The 6,579-nt window shown below is 34.0% G+C and overlaps 1 long non-coding RNA gene across 1 annotated transcript; it reads left to right on the top strand.

Moving 5' to 3' along the window:
• Window positions 1-3,696: 3,696 nt before the first annotated feature.
• Window positions 3,697-6,579, top strand: LOC148781247 (uncharacterized). Its single transcript, XR_016060032.1, has 2 exons — window positions 3,697-4,079; window positions 5,333-6,579. It is a non-coding gene; the product is annotated as an uncharacterized LOC148781247 (long non-coding RNA).

Below are 6,579 nucleotides of genomic sequence, written 5' to 3'. Positions count from 1 at the left end.
TTTTATTATAAGATGTATAATCGCACTTGCGTGAAAAACCTCATGACAAAAATATGCTCATAAATGTTAAATTCATTAAATGATAAAGACTTTATGATATTCCAATATATCTGGCCCTCATGGCCAAGTGAAAGATGTTGGTACATGTGTGTAGCCATGTGGCGTTTAAACGTGAAATATTTCTCTCTTATAATTTAATGCTTATCACTAAAATAGGGAGGTTTCTTAGAGAGAGAAAGTATTGTTATCTAATGGACAGAAAGTAACCATCCACTTTCCAAAATATTTGGGACTCAAAATATTATTTCTTTTTCATATTCATACATCTCGTTATCAAGATGATCAATTAGAAGTTTTTTCAACCTTAAAACAACCTTTTCCGATGGATTTTTTAGGTGCATCTGTAATTCTACATTTTAAGGTTGCAACCTTATATAAACTTTTTCCATTAGATTATGTGTTGGAAAAGATGAATTCATGGTGGTGGATGTGACTGTCGAGGGGCAATGTAGTCAAAACTATAAAGGACAATATTTGAACAAAGGTGTGAATCTATTTGGACTAAAGTGAGAAAGAGGAAGCTCGATGAAACAAAGCTTCCGAGGGATCCTTGGAAGTGTACTAGGTCTGCCATGGCACAATCTCAAAGTTGCAAAAACAACATTTTGGGAGGAACACGTGGTGCTTGTTGGTATGTGTGTGTGGCCATGGGGTCTTTAAACGTGCAATATTTTTTTCTCTTACAATTGAATGTTTATCACTAAAATAGAGAGGCTTCTTAGAGAGATAAAGTGCCGTTATCTAACGGCTAGAAAGTAACTATCCACTTCCCAAGATTACAGGGCTACGTTTTCTCAGAGATTTTAAGAGGAAGCCGAACGTTGGAGAACGGCCTCCTTCATCCTTCTTTAAGAATTCATGGCAATAGAGAGGTACACAGAAATTTACAGAGTTCTCACAGTTCTAGTAAAAGCCTGATCTCTACGATCGATAGTCTCACGGCACTGCCCCTAATCCTGGGAGTGGGTCCATATCTTCCCTCAAGTTTTTCAAACGTGCTAAGAAAGCGCAACGTGCATCCAGGTCAAGCATTTCAAAATTTGACCCGCCTAAAATTTTTTGGAAGCGATAAGACGTAATGAAACCTTCTCTTTATCGTCAGTTACCAATAATGCCCCTTCCTCTTCGATTTCTTCTTCCTTATCTTGTGCTTCTCCTTTCAAAAAGTTTCCAAACATAGATGATAAAATGACTAAACCAAGATTTAGAGGACAAAGGTATCTGTACCTTTTTGGTAGGTCAAATGGTTATCTCTTGTGGGGGCGTTTTGGACAATAAAGATCATTCTACTCCTTTAAAGAATGTTAAGCTTTTAAAAGACTGTGGGCATGAAGATTTTAGATGATCTTGGAATCCTGATTTTGGGGGCCCCGAGGAACCATCTCCACATCTAAGAGATGCACATCTAAGAGATGTGTCTTAACTCGTCATTCTACTCCTTTAAAGAATGTTAAGCTTTTAAATGACTGTGGGCTTAAAGATTTTGGAAGATCTTGGAATCATGATTTTGGGGGGCCCGAGGAACCATCTCCACATTTAAGAGATGTGTCTTAACCCGTCACTCAACTCCTTTAAAGAATGTTAAGCTTTTAGAAAACTGTGGGTTTGAAGATTGTGGAAGATCTTGGAATCATGATTTTGGGGGGCCCGAGGAACCATCTCCACATCTAAGACCAATGTTTTAAAAATCAAATCGGCGAGTTGCAACATACTCACCCATCAAATCGGTGAGTTGCAACATACTCACCAAAGTCGAAATCAATCAACTTGTGTTGATTCAAATTCAAGTGAAATATGCCAAGTCATCTAAAATTGATCTCCATCAATCACCTTGTGTTGATTCAAATTCAAGTTAAAAATCACCTTGTGTTGATTCAAATTCAAGTTAAAAAATCACCTTGTGTTGATTCAAATTCAAGTGAAATACGCCACAAGTCATCTAAAATCGATCACCTTGTGTTGATTCAAATTCGATTCAAATTCAAGTGAAATATGCCAAGTCATCTAAATCTCATTCAAATTCGATTCAAATTCAAGAGAAATACTCCAAGTTACAACATACTCACCCGAGTCGAAATCAATCAACTTGTGTTGATTTAAATTCAAGTGAAATATGCCAAGTCATCTAAAATCGATCTCCAATGAGTTGTTGATTCAAATTCAAGTGAAATAGGCCACAAGTCATCTAAAATCATTTAAATTCAAGTGAAATAGACCACAAGTCATCGATCACTTTGTGTAGATTCAAATTCAAGTGAAATACTCCAAGTTACAACATACTCACCCGAGTAGAAATCAATCAACTTGTGTTGATTCAAATTCAAGTGAAATACGCCAAGTCATCGAGTACCTTGTGTTGATTCAAATTCAAGTGAAATGCTCCAAGTTCCAACATATTCACTCGAGTCGAAATCAATCAACTTGTGTTGATTCAATTCAAGTTGCAACATACTCACCCGAGTCGAAATCAATCAACTTGTGTTGATTCAAATTCAAGTGAAATACGCCAAGTCATCTAAAATCGATCTCCAATGAGTTGTTGATTCAAAATCTCCAATGAGTTGTTTCAAATTCAAGTGAAATACACCACAAGTCATCTAAAATCATTTAAAGTCAAGTGGAATACGTCACAAGTCATCTAAAATCATTTAAATTCAAGTGAAATACGCCACAAGTCATCGATCACCACAAGTCATCTAAAATCACCCGAGTCGAAATCAAATTCAAATGAAATACGCCAAGTCATCTAAACTCGATCTCCAATGAGTTGTTGATTTAAATTCAAGTGAAATACACTACAAGTCATCTAAAATCATTTAAATTCAAGTGAAATACGCCACAAGTCATCTAAAATCATTTAAATTCAAGTGAAATACACCACAAGTGTACTACCCACAAGTCATCTAAAATCATTTAAATTCAAGTGAAATACACCACAAGTCATCGATCGACACAAGTGAAATACACCACAAGTCATCGATCACCTTGTGTTGATTCAAATTCAAGTGAAATACGCCAAGTCATCTAAAATCGATCTCCAATGAGTTGTTGATTTAAATTCAAGTGAAATACGCCACAAGTCATCTAAAATCATTTAAATTCAAGTGAAATACGCCACAAGTCAATCTAAAATCATTTAAATTCAAGTGAAATACGCCACAAGTCATCTAAAATCATTTAAATTCAATTGAAATACGCCACAAGTCATCTAAAATCATTTAAATTCAAGTGAAATACACCACAAGTCATCTAAAATCATTTAAATTCAAGTGAAATACACCACAAGTCATCGATCACCTTGTGTTGATTCGATTCAAAATTCAAGTGAAGTGAAATACACCACAAATCATCGATCACCTCTTGTTGATTCAAATTCAAGTGAAGTGAAATACACCACAAGTCATCGATCACTTTGTGTTGATTCAAATTCAAGTGAAATACGTCAAAAACGTCATCGATCACCTCGTGTTGATTCAAATTCAAGTGAAGTGAAATACACCACAAGTCATCGATCACCTTGTGTTGATTCTCGATCACCTCGTGTTGATTCAAATTCAAGTGAAGTGAAATACACCACAAGTCATCGATCACCTTGTGTTGATTCAATTCAAATTCAAGTGAAGTAAAATACGCCACAAGTCAATTAAATTGAAATGAAATACACCACAAGTCATCGATCACCTTATGTTGATTCAATTCAAGTGAAATACGCCAAAAACGTCGAGTCCTAAACATAAGCGCTACGTTGGCATGCACAACACACACACGCATGGCCTCATGGGCGCTACGTTGGCATGCACAACACGCACACGCCTCATGGGGACGGCTTAAAAGGCCGCTGCATATTTGATTATTTATAGTACTGGTGTTTCCCACAAGGCTTCGATGTGGGGTAAATTATCTCCCGATGGTGTACGATGCGATAATCAATTTTAAAAAGCAGCCGATGGTGTAGGTGGTTGCCAGCACAACAAAGTGGAGTGCGATGGTGCACGCACGCTCATGTACACCCATCAAGAGTAAGAAGCGCCCGATGGCAAAAATTAAATAAGACGATAAAAAAAAAATTTATTATTAAAAATAATAATTGCGTGCACATCATCTTTATCTTTTATCAAAAAAATTCAAATTTATTTGCTCAAAAAAAACATAAAAACTCTATTAGGCTATTATCTCATGGGATTATTTCATTATATGATTAATAATTAATTAATTAGTTAATTAAGATTAAAAAATTAGTACTAGCTCATAAGATATTAAAAAAATAAAAAAATAATACTAATTCTAGTCTATTAAATATTAAAAAAAATAGTTTTGAGGATATTTTAAGAGAAAAAAATAACACTAACTCATACCACTTTAAAATTTATTTCAAGTTGCTTTATCAATTATCCCACATTGCAAATATAAATTTTTTTAATTTATTAATAACCAAATATTATTTATTATTTATTAATTTATTTATATTATAAATTTTGTAATTTATTATTTTTTCTTATAACTGTAAATAAGATTTTTTAAATTAGATGATATTATAAGCCTTTTTGTATTTTTATTTGTATAATAAAATAATTATAAAATATAAAGTTATAAACCAACAACTTCAATTTCAATATATATTATTATAGTTAGTTAGATGGTAATAAATTTGGATGAGTAAAACGAATTAATATATATTTTTGATACTTTGATGTGATACTAATTGTAGGAAATTAATTTTTTTAATCTTATAGTATGGAAGTGTTTGTAACTAGTTACCTCACATTGCAAGTATAAATTTGTTTTATTTTTTTTAATTTTATTAAAATATTATTGTAAATTTATATTTCTAAATTCTATATTCCTATCCACACTAATTATTAGATTAGATTTATTTATTTGTGAGGGTCATACATTTGTTTTTTGAATCACGTTTATTATAATAATGTAATTAATAATTATACTAATTACATGATAACCAAGTCTTATATTTTATTTATTTATTTATTTATTTTAATTATACAGATATCCAAATAGAAAAACAATGTCTCAGTAATCACCTATTTTTACAAAGTAATGAAAATATGTAATGCACCACTCCTAAATTCTTGTAGAAATTAAAATAATGCTATTTTTAAAGATTTTTAGTGATTTTTTAAAGATTTTTTGAGACAAAATTGTTGATTTCCCCCCATTCCCGATCTGAAATGTCGATTCACCGGTCCAAATGGGTTTTTGGGGTTCAGGGGCACCGATCCGTTTTTTAAACCACTTGTCTTAATGAAATGTGCAGGTGGCTCCCTGCAAATATAGAAAGTTACCTTTGATGTGAAGGCAGTTTCTTGGAGAAGAGAAAAATCTGGACGCTCATTGAAATCTTTGTAAGTCACTTTGTTTTTACAGATTGTGATTTCATTTGCTGTTTCTTGGAATTCATTGCAGCAAGCAATGGTGCAAAGGTGTTATCTACTGTTTAGAATGGCTATGAAAAATGCCAAAAATGGCGGAACAACTGTTAGGAAGTTGCCTGAAAATTTAGAAGAGATAAGTGGTGGTTTCAGACCCACAGCCTGCTTCTGAGATTGTTGGTGAGTGGGCCTAATCTCGTTTCTCTGGAGCACAACTATGAGATGGAAAATTGTAATGAAGAAGCTATGAATGTTCCTCTGAATTTTTTGCCTACTGAATCTATGATGGAGCAAACTGATCACTAGAGTCTGGGAATCAAGAGGATAGTGCGGACAATGATATCGAATGTAGCCAGGAATCAACTAGCAAAATGTTGGATGATATGGGGGTTTCCTTTCTTACCCCTTTGGATGTTGTGGACCAGGCCATAAAACAGATCATCCAGAAAGGTAAGATGGAGGAGAAGGCAAAAAAGAATGTGTAAATAAGTATGCACAATGAAGTTGAAAACAAAGGGGAAGCTAAACTCATTTCCAAGCCCACTCAGTCTTCTGCCCGGCTCACTGCTCGAAGGTTTGCTACCAGTAGTACTCAGAATAATGGTGGTGTGATCATCATCAACAATGACAACGAAATGAAATTTCTGAAGAGCCTTCGGTGTCATCTACTGCACCTTGAGACTCGTCGACTAGTGTGGAAGACACTGCTTTGTGAGCATTTTCCTCAACTTTCCCATGAAGATCCTTAGTTGGAATGCGAGAGGACCAGACGAGCAATGAAGAAAAAATGAGGTTCATTTTTTGGCTTCCAAATTTAGTTATGACGTTGTAATATTGCAAAAACTAAAATGCCTAGTCCTTCTCTTCGTGATTTAAGGGGTTTATGGCGATTAAATTATGTTCAATTTTGTGGGTTGGATTTCAATGGTGCTTCAGGGGGGTTTGTGGACATTTTGACCCTTATGTTCTAAATAGTGTTGAAATTGTTAAAAAAGATAAGGCTTTGAGGATTGGTTTTTAGGGGCCTATTTCAAAATTTAGATGGTGGCTTTTTAATGTGTATGGCCTAATGTGGGCACTCTCAAAGAAGAGTTTTTAAAAGATTTGAATTATGTTATTGCTAATTTTGATT

Source organism: Amborella trichopoda, chromosome 7 (genome assembly GCF_054954075.1).
Source record: "Amborella trichopoda isolate Santa Cruz 75 chromosome 7, AtrichopodaSantaCruz75HAP2 v2.0, whole genome shotgun sequence".
NCBI classification, from domain to species: Eukaryota; Viridiplantae; Streptophyta; class Magnoliopsida; order Amborellales; family Amborellaceae; genus Amborella; species Amborella trichopoda.
The sequence above is the reverse complement of the archived record's forward strand: the minus strand, read 5'-3'. Positions and strand labels throughout refer to the sequence as shown.